The following is a 10,911-nucleotide window of genomic DNA, read 5'->3' as shown; positions in this document are numbered from 1 at the left end:
ACAAAACAAAAATATTGTTTCATGATATACCATGGAAGTGAAGATTGTTGTTATAATACCAGTATTGCTAACGCATATATTAATTATCTATATGATTTATCATTATTAAATAAACATTTACCTCCGATTACATTTCATTGTTAAACTCAAGTTGCAATATATAAAGCTTATAGCAAAAATTTTATTCAAAAAAATATATAAGATAGTGGGACATAAATTTATTAGAAAGTTATCACTCATGGTATTAATTTTCTTGACTTTGTTAGATCAAAAAAATGTGCAGATCCGCTCACCAAAGGATTGATGCATCAATAAGTACTTGAGTCATCGAGAGGAATGAAATTATAAACCATAAATTAGTTGTAACAATGGACACACATCTCCACATGAATGGCAATCTCATGAAATGGAGTTCAATGGGTAACAATGAAGTTGTTTTTGACTAAAGTACACCTACTAATTTTATTAAATTCTATATCTAATTCTTATGGCGAGTTGTACTATAAATTGTGACAGTAATTAGCTTGAGGTATGTGTATTATTGTGCTTATTTATTAAAATACCTCTAAATAAACCTAATGACAATTATGTTAAATTATTATTGATTGATTGTCAATCATATAAATCCCTTATATATTTATGATTTGTCAATAATATGTTTCCTGTAAATTAGTCATAGACAACTCAATAGATTAATAGGGGAACGTAAGTCTAGGATTGAAAATCCTTATATATTGATTGTATATTTGTTGTTATAAGATATGAAAAAATAAGGGAAATTCAAACCCTACAACTATACCTCTAGTATTATTTTGTAAGATGGTATTAGGAGCCTCCCTTTGAAAAAAAATCTAAAGTCAAAACTCCACTTTTTTTCTTCTCAAAATATGTTTGGAAAATCAACCCCAATTGTGGTCACAATTAATAGAGATGCATATTGCGGAGTGGGAAAAAACCTCGTATCTTAGTTGCCATATGAAGCCCCCTGCAAAGACATATGAAGGATATGACAAATGGTATTACCGAAAATAAAAAAGTAAAGCGCTGGTTGTTCATGTCCATGAGCCTAGAAATAATGAAGCGTTACATATGCTTACCCACTACTCACAAAATATGGAGTGCTTTATCGAAAGTCTTCTATGATGGAAGTGATGAGTTGCAAGTTTTCTCCTTAAATCAGAAGGCTTTCTCTGCTAGACAAAGTGGTAAGTCTCTATCAAAATGTTATGGTGAGTTGACTTTGATTTTTTATGAATTAGACCATCGTGACAAGATGGCCTTGAAGGATCTCGATGATGTAACAACATAGAAAGATTGTGTTCAACACCTGTGGGTACACATATTTCTTACCAGATTAAATGACATTTTTGAACAAATTCGTGGAGAAATTCTACGTAAAGAACCCGTTCCCGACATAGAAGAATGCTTTAGTTTAACGTGAGGCATTGCGTCATGCAACTTTGAAGATGGAACATGAAAATACTGACAGTTCAATAATGGTAGCCCGTAATCGATCAACTCAAAATTGGTAGCATCGAAATAAAGAAAACCATGCTAAGACCACTATGGGTGATAAATCTACTTATAAATGCACCCTTTGCAACCAAAATGGTCATACAAAAGATCGTTGTTTTGAGATTGTGGGGTATCTTAAATGGTGGGATCATAATCGTGATTCAAGTAAGAAGTCCAACAAAAGCCTAACTGCAACTACTATTGAATCAAAGTTTGCAAATTCAACTTTTGAAAGCAACTTTACTTTGGTAACAACTACAAATATTATTGGTAAGGCTTTAAATATTTTTGAACATAGTTTAAATAACACATGGATAATTGATTATGGCGCAACTGACCATATGACATTTGATTCTAGACAAGTCTCTTCTCTTAAACTGTCCTCACAAAAATTTGTTTGCATTGCCAATGGTAAGATAACTCTAGTTATTGGTGAAGGATCTTTAACCCTCACTAAATCTTTGAATTTAGATTGTTTTAATGGTTCTAGATTTAAATTATAACCTATTATATGTTTCCAAAATAACTATAGCTTTATTTTGTGTTATAATTTTTTGTCCTGAATTTTGTGCATTTAAGGACATTCAAACTAGATATACGATTGGTTGTGGTATTAAGCGACGGAAAATGTACTACCTAGACTTAGAAAAGAAAAGCACCAACAAGATACAACAAACTTTGACAATAAATAATTTTGAGGAGGAGAAGAAGAAATCTAACGTTTGGTTATAGAATAAACGCTTGGGACATGCTTCTTTTGGGTATCTGAAGAAATTATTTCCTAGTTTATTTACACAATGTGATATTTCTAACTTCCGTTGTGATGTTTGTGAACTAGCAAAAGGTCATCATGTTTCATTTCCATTGACATTGAATAAAAGTAAAATCACGTTTATGCTCATACACTTAGATGTTTGGGGTTCATCCAAAGTTCTAACTTTGGGTGGATCATGATGGTTTGTTACTTTCGTAGATGATTATACTAGAATGACATGGGTATGCTTGATGAAATCCAAAAGTGAAGTAAAATTATTATTCCAAAAGTTTCATAGCATGATTTAAATGCAATACAATGCACAAATTCAGGTTCTTCATAGGGACAATGGTGGAGAATATCAAAGTATTGATTTTCTTCAATATCTTGAAACACATGGGATAATTCATCAAACTTCTTATCCTAATACAACTCAACAAAATGGGGTTGCAGAGTGAAAAAGTCATCACTTATTGGAGATTGTTGGAGCTTCTTTAATACAAGCTAATATACATATATAATACTGGGGAGAAACACTTACCTTGGCTGCATATTTAATATACCAGGTTCCTTCTAGCTCAAATAACTTTCAGACACCATTACACACCCTTATTGAAGCAATAGATGCATATGTTGTTCTGAATTTACCTCCTCGCATTTTTGGTTGTGTAGCATTATTTGTACACCTTCATGCATATCAACGGAACAAGCTAGCCCCTAGAGCATTGCGGTGTGTATTTATTGGCTATGTCATGCATAAAAAAGGTTACCGATGTTATCATCCCCCAAGTAAGAAAATGATAATAACTCTAGATGTGGTTTTTCATGAAGATACAATGTATTTTTCCTCTAAGGTTAAATTTTCAGGGGAATGTCATTAAGAAATTCAGACTCTATATTATGAATATGATAATTATGTGAAAGATTCCTTTGAAATTGGCAATCAAGAAGCCAACAACTCAAATACAAGTGGTATAAGCTTGAATAAGAATGCCAATGAACACAACAAAATTGAAGAAGCGACAGACATAGAAGTTGTGAATTCGCTTTCACCCCTATTTGAGGTATCTGAATCTGATTCCCTTACTGATATACCAAACTAATCATTTGCTGAAAATGATCCTACTCTAGATGTTGAACAAAATATAAAACAATTGTCAGAGTGTCAAACTAGAGGTAATCCTAAACCCACATATGAACCTGTTTTACCTAATAAAACTAAATATCCATGAGTATGTATGTGTCAACCCATCATTTACCAGAATCAAATCAATAATTTGTGAATCAATTATCTATTGTGGTTATTCCTAATAATGTACAAGAAGCCTTAGTTGATCCAAAGTGGAAAGTTGCAATGGATGAAGAGATGAAATACTTACGGGAATATAAAATGTGGAACTTGTTAATTGTCCAACAGGAAAGAAACCAATTGGGTGTCCATGGATTTACACTGTGAAGTACATAGTAGACGGTACAATTGAACGTTATAAAGCTAGGTTGGTGGAAAAAGGGTACACTCAAACATACGGGATTGACTACACATAGACATTTGGGTCAGTAGCTAAGATAAATACAGATCATGTTTTGTTATCTTTTGCTGCAAACTTAGATTGGCCATTGGACTAATTCGATGTGAAGAATGCCTTTTTACATGGTGAATTATTAGAAGAAATCTACATGGATCTCCCACCCGAATACATGATACAAAAGAGCATAGCCAAAAGGTGTACAGATTGAAAAAGTCATTGTATGGGCTAAAGCAATCTCCAAGAGCATGGTTTGGAAGGTTTACAAAATCAATGAAGCTTTTGGTTACTGTCAAAGCAACTCATATCACACCTTATTTTTAAAGAAGAAACATGGTAAGATCATTGTGCTCATTGTATATGTGGATGACATGGTGGTTATAGGAAATGATATTGAAGAAAGAAAAGCTCTACAAGATTATTTATGTGGAGAATTTGAAATGAAAGTTCTAGGTCCTCTTAAATATTTTCTTGGAATTGAAGTGTCTCGATCAAATGCGTGGATCTTTCTATGTCAAAGAAAATATGCCTTAGATCTTTTACACGAAACTGGAATGTCAAGATGTCAACCTATTGATACACCAGTAGAGGAAGGTTTAAAGTTGTGTGTAGATCATAATCAAGTACTTGTTAATAAAGGACAATACCAAAGACTTGTTGGAAGATTAATGTACTTAGCTCACACAAGGCCTGGTCTTGCTTATGCATTAAGCATTATAAGTCAATACATGCATAACTTCGACGAGCAACACGTGAATGCAGTCATCCAAATTTTATGGTATTTGAAATTTGCCCCAAGAAAGGGAATTCTATTCATAAAAAATTCAAATTATCAAAGCATAGATGCATACACAGATGCAGATTGGGCAAGATCAATAGATGATTTAGGATATTTCACCTTTGTATATGGTAATCTTGTTACATGGAGAAGCAAGAAACAAAATGTTGTTGCTCGCTCAAGTGCAGAAGCTGAATTTAGAGGTATGGCACTAGCTTTTGTGAAGCATTATAGTTAAGGAATCTTTTGTAAGGTTTGGGATATCCATCTAGACAACCAATTCGATTGTATTGTGACAACAATATAGCTTATGATATTGCTCATAATCATGTTCAACATGATTGTACAAAACACGTTGAGGTGGACAAATTTTTCATGCTGAACGAGGACATTTTGCAATTGCCTAAAATTTGATCTGAGGACCAATTGGCTGATATTCTCACCAAACCTATCTCAAGTTGAGTGTTTTCTACATTTCTAGTCAAGTTGGGCACGCGTGACATCTTTGAACCAACTTGAGGAGGAGTGTTAAATTATTATTGATTGATTGTCAATCATATAAATCTTTTCTATATTTAGGATTTGTCAATAATATGTTTCCTGTAAATTAGTCATAAAAAACTCATTAGATTAATAGGGGAACGTAATTCTAGGATTGAATATCCTTATATATTGATTGTATATTTGTTGTTCTGAGATGTGAAAAAATAAAGGGAATTCCAAACCCTACAACTAGGCCTCTATTACTATTTTGTAAGAAATTATTGTAGATGTGTGTGTCACAAACCACCCTTTGAGGGTTTACCTAGTGAGTGTGATGGTGGGGCCGCCATTGTGTAACATAGGCAAGTCTAAAAGTGACACTCATGGAACAAAATACATGCACAAGGTCGTAACGTGAACTCACTTATTATAACCTAAAATGAACACCAATATTATATGCGTTATTTACTAAAACTCGGTCTAAGGGGGATGTAGCTCAAGAGAATTTAGTCACTGCATTTTCTCGGGTGGAAGTTTATAAGTACTAGGTGTAAGGCTCAAACCCTTCAGGGTTCCTTATGCTGAACTACATATTTTGTTTTAAAAGATAATATATTTTTATTTTGTTTTATTTTTTTTAAATTATTTGGGGGTTGTTGGAAATAATTAATATAATTTAAAAAATAAATAATAAAAATAAAAATCCTATTGTTACTCACGTTTTTATAGACTATTGATTTTATGGGTAAATGATATTTATTGGTAAGTGGTTTTTTAAATTGATTGCAAATTATTATTTTTTAAATCATATTGATGACAATTGATTTCTATGTCTTCCTTTTTTACCTATAAATACCACTTTAGTGCATAGGGAAAGTACACAACAAACACATCAACTTACAAGAAGTGTTTTCAATCTTATGCTTTGTATTGTCTTTTAAGACATTGGTGTTCAAAAGGTGTGAAGATTCATCGCTGCACTTGATCGATCTAACGGGTTGTTGTATTTTGGGAGAGAAGCGCATAATATTGTGTCTAGCCTTGTGCAGTTGAGGCGATTTTCTAACGTTATATGTGTGTCAGCAACCTAGGCTATTTCTACCCTTTCTTCATTTATATAATTTATATCTTTGTCCTATATTATTATTATTTGTTGGAATTGTTGAATATTCTATTTTTTATATCTTTGTATTTTTCTTATAATTATTATTATTTATTTTAATTAATATTTCCCTAACATTTTTAGAGAGAAAAACCTTTGCTATTTTAGTTTACTCATTGTTATACAAAATTCAGAGATAAAATTATGTTATGGATATATTTAAGTTACTTTTATTTATGTAAAAGAAGTTTACTTGTGATTTCTTTTTCTATAAGCAATATCAAATAGAATTTTGACTTACTAAAATTGATTTATTCTCTTTTGTATTTAAAGTTGTTCTTTTTTATTATATTAATTGATACTTTATCATCGACTTCTAAATCATGTTTATGCTAATATATTAATGTTATCAACACCATTGTTCCAGAAGACAATATAGAACATAATACTGAAAGTAGTTTTATGTTTTATGTCAAGGGTTTTTTTTTTCTTCTCATAACTAATATTTATAAATAAAAAAGAATAAAATAAGAATAAATTATAATAAATATGATTAAACAAAATATTAATTAATAAATTTAAGACTGTTAAATAATATTTATCTATAAAATTAATAATTCATAAAAACATTAAAACTTGTATGATAATCTTTTTTTTAAATTATATTAAATATTTCCATTTCATGAAAAGTTATACGAATGTGAAACTTGGATTATTCTCATACCACTAAATAATTAACAATGGGTACCTTGACAAATGAAATAGTCTGACACTTCAGGTAAGGTTTCTTTTTATGTAAATAAAGCAAAATTCTTAACTAACTTAAATACCTAGAAAACCTTGTATACACATACTATATATAGTATGATTATATGAAAAAGAGTATGTTCCTCTTCACTTCTATCTCTTCTCTTTCTTCTATCTATAACTCTTTCTTATTTTCTTAGTTTATTTTACTCTATGATATCTATAATTCTTTCATTTTTCTATAACTTTTTATTCTCTCTATTTATTCTCTCTATACACCTTTTATTTACTTATTTATTTATTTATAATTTTTTTCATACTATTTGTAACATCACATTTAGTAGTATGATATTATTGAAATAAAACATTTCATTATAAATATTTAAAAAAGAGTTTATCCAATATATATCTTATATCAGTCATCCAACAAATAATACTATAATAATATAAAACATGTACATTCAAGCTATTATAATATAATTATATTACAAGACTATACCTAACATGATCTAATAGTGTTCAAGTGGCCCAGATAGTTGGCTCCTCATCTACAAGAGGTGTGTCTTTATCACCTGCATCTTCATTTGCTCACACCAATAAGGTGATCAATTGCAAAAGAAGAACAAAAAACATAACAAATGGTAAGCTAATTTACAAAAAAAAAGAGTATCATATATAGAACATATAATTCATGTTATAAGATGTTATCAATAATTCATCAACACATACAATTTACAAGAGAAAAATATAAAAGACTCAATTATCAAGATACAAACATTGACATTAGATTCACTAAAGGAACACCATCATAGAATATACTCACGAGACCCTTGGAACTATGCCAAACACATATCCCTCTAGAAATCTACTCACGAGACCCTTGGAATAACGCCAAACACATATGCCACTAGAATAATCTACTCACGAGACCCTTGTAATTATGCCAAACACATACACCACCAAAGAATCTACTCACGGGACCCCTGAAATTACGCCAAACACATATGCAACTGGAGAATCTACTCACGAGACTCTTGGATTTTTGCCAAATGTTGGGCTCACGAAAATAACACGTCTTGAAAAGTCCCACATCGCCTAGGATAACCAAGGGGGTGGGTGTTAGTGACTATATAATGGGTTCTAAGTCCATGATGTTCCTTATCTCGAGTCAAAGAAATTTCAAGCTTATAGTTGACTATTCTTATTCTTATTTCTTATACTCTTTAATAAGATCGTTGTGAGGTTTGGGTTAAATTATTGCTTTGGAGAGTGTGGGTATACTCGGGGTCAAAAGGCATGAGAGAGTTGTCTATGTGTTTATTTTGTTTCTCTATTAATAAAGTAATTCTTGGGGATTTTTCCCAACAATCATCCATACTGAGTAATATCATGTTCGTGATCAATTACAATCATTATATATTTCCATACATCCTCATATCCATTATATATTTCCATAACATGCATATTCATCAATGGATTTATCAACAACTCTATAAACAACCATATATCTTGTTTTATTCCAAGATCAAACCAAAACCATAAATAAAAAATGTTTTTCACAAAAGAGAAACCTAAAAATAGGACAAACAGAAGAGACTAACTTTTCTAACTACAGACCTCAACCCAAAGATCCCACCAGTCAAAGTAACAATTCAAGTGCCTAGGATCTATTATCAAACTTTTAGCTTGATCTGACGGTTAACGAAGCGAGAATCACAATTTTCCCAAGACTACTTAAAGTTGAAAACATGGTGACACCCGACGGCCCTAAAGTAATGCCCAACGCTAGCCAAGTCAATGACAATGTCCAACTAGTGCTCGGCAGCACTACGATGGCACCTGACGCTGCATCTGGACTCATAATTCTTTCTTTTGTTTTAAATTGAGTAGTTTAAAGCTTCTTGAGTTATTTCCCATGTAGAACTATCAATTAGCCTTGCTTTAGAAATATATTTGCCCAAGAAGTATCAAATAACAGGATTTAAAGGTCTCAATGAAAAACAAATTTGGCATACAAAAACAACCAATTCTATCTACACCTCAAAATCTTCAATACCAATTGACACAAGGCCATATCACAACTCAAATGAATTGACCAATCCGCTCTTTTAACTTCTAAATGGTGTTTCCCTTTTTCTTCATCATTTAAAATGAACACAATACTACAAGTCAAATATATATCACTTGCAAATCAAATAAGTCAAACTCATCAATTCTTGAGATTAACATCCAAACAATCATTCTCTTATCTTTACATTTCATATGATAAAATAAGTCTGCCATACACAAACCATACAATTGATTAAATCAGTCAAATTCTACACATATATTCCATTCAAAGATTCAAACCACAGTTTTACTCTAATTACTAAAAAAAGAATTATTTCCTAAATAACTAGCTTCCCTTATCTGTGAAAATAGTCCTTAACAACTCTAATAATCTAAAACACCTTCCACTTCCACTTCACAAGATCTTCTATCTACACATAGGAACATAACAAGAATGATCATGACCTACCATAAGGACCATTGATTAATAAAGAGGTCATATTGATGATTCAAAGAGCACATGTAAACAAGAAAAGCCCACATACAAGACAAAAATAGACTGGTCATGCAAAAAGGGGAAAACAACAACTTACTCGATAAAAAAAAATTGATCAGTCGAAATTAAAGAGTGATGAAGGATTATCTTGTTCCTTTTTAAGATTATTGAATATGGTGTGAGTTGATTAAGAAAACCAAGGAAATCCCCACTGGACATTAAGATAGCAAGCTATCTAGATGTGAAGGTTCCTTTCCAAGGTTCTAGAGAGGAGGAGAATGGATTGATGGGGAGTAAGAAATCAAAAGAAAAAACATATAATAGAAACAATATAAACCAAGAAGAGTAAAGAAAGATAAAATGAAAAGCAAGGGAAATGGGAGGAATGGAGGATTCACGCCACTACAAGGCTAGGCTAGAAGAAGCCATGGCAACCTTGAAGATGAGTGGTGTATGCCGCCACTTGCCAAGGCAAGATAAGGCTTGAAAGAACTCCACTCCCTAAGGAGGAATGCTCTCACAAAAGGTTGAAACACAAAGTGTATAATTTCTCCAAAATGTTCAACCCTTTTACATGTCTAGGAGCACCCCTTATATAGAAGAGTTTAGGGGCCTCTAAGCAAATAAAAGATACCTAAGGATGTCTCTACAAAAACCTAACCCTAGCTTCTAGAAACTAGGTCAAATAAGGTTACAAAAATGAGAGACAAAAGAGCTAAGTATGGTGTGTGCAAGGCTAATTTCGTTCTAGCACAAAAGGAGACAAAGAATGTGTCTCATATGTCTCCAAAAAGTGGCCAAAGTGTGCTAAAAACAAAGGAGACCAAAGGTACATAGGTACACTTGCTTCATGCCTTTTACTTTATGTTTTATGCCTTTACTTTACTCTCTCTTCCACATCATTTATGCTCCCCAATCACCATGCGCCACCTAGCATTGCTTTCTTACTCCTAATTAACCTACAAAGCAAATAAACATAGATTAGCATGTTGGCTTAAGTCAAGTTAACTATAGTCAACAAGTCAAACCTAGTCAAAGGTCAACAAGTCAACTAAAGTTGATTCAACGAAGTCAACTAAAGTTGATTCAACGAAGTCAACTTATGGAATCAAAAATAGCAAACACAAATGAAAGGGATGAAGGATTAGTGAACTTCCTTTCTAAACATGCTTAGTCTTCTTAAGCATTTGCCTCCATCCTTGGTTGAGGTCAATCCTTCATCATCCTCCCCTCCTTGACCACAAATTCTTTAAGCCTTTGTAGATGGAGCTTGACTTGATTTGGGGGAGGATTTGTGCCTCCCTTTTATGAGCTCTTGTTCCATCCTTTCTAAGGGTATTACCCCTAGCTTTGGTTGGGCCTTCCTTTTTGGCTTGGGAAGAGAAGGAAGGGTGATGTACATCTTGCTTTGGAAGAATTTTTTTGTAGGCAAGTAACACCTTGGTGAAAGCTTGCCCCTTT

At 32.3% G+C, this 10,911-nt stretch overlaps 1 pseudogene; it reads left to right on the top strand.

Annotated features, from left to right (window-relative positions):
* Positions 1 to 368: 368 nt before the first annotated feature.
* On the top strand, positions 369 to 3,372 carry LOC146880993 (uncharacterized; annotated as a pseudogene).
* The last annotated feature ends 7,539 nt before the right edge of the window (positions 3,373 to 10,911 follow it).

The sequence above is a fragment of the Vigna unguiculata genome, chromosome 11 (genome assembly GCF_037176805.1).
Source record: "Vigna unguiculata cultivar grain cowpea cultivar isolate G323 ecotype 2 chromosome 11, ASM3717680v1, whole genome shotgun sequence".
NCBI lineage: Eukaryota > Viridiplantae > Streptophyta > Magnoliopsida > Fabales > Fabaceae > Vigna > Vigna unguiculata.
Note: the sequence above shows the minus strand (reverse complement) of the source record. Positions and strands in the feature narration are given on the sequence as shown.